Genomic DNA, 227 nt, shown 5'->3' on the forward strand with positions numbered 1-227 from the left:
ACGGTGAAAAGATTGATGCTTATATAATGTGAAGATGCAACATTGTGGGAAAGGGTGCTTTGTAGATGACCAAAAAATTTGGTTTCATATTAGGAAGAAACAACTAACTTTGAAAATTGCAGATGTTTTCTACTTTAAAAAGTTAATGCGCAAGAACAAGTACCAATAGTCTTTCTATTTTAATTTTTAAAAATGAATATTGTTATTCAGTATCATTAGTGTTTAGT

Source organism: Olea europaea, unplaced genomic scaffold (assembly GCF_002742605.1).
Source record: "Olea europaea var. sylvestris unplaced genomic scaffold, O_europaea_v1 scaffold2818, whole genome shotgun sequence".
Classification (NCBI taxonomy): Eukaryota; Viridiplantae; Streptophyta; class Magnoliopsida; order Lamiales; family Oleaceae; genus Olea; species Olea europaea.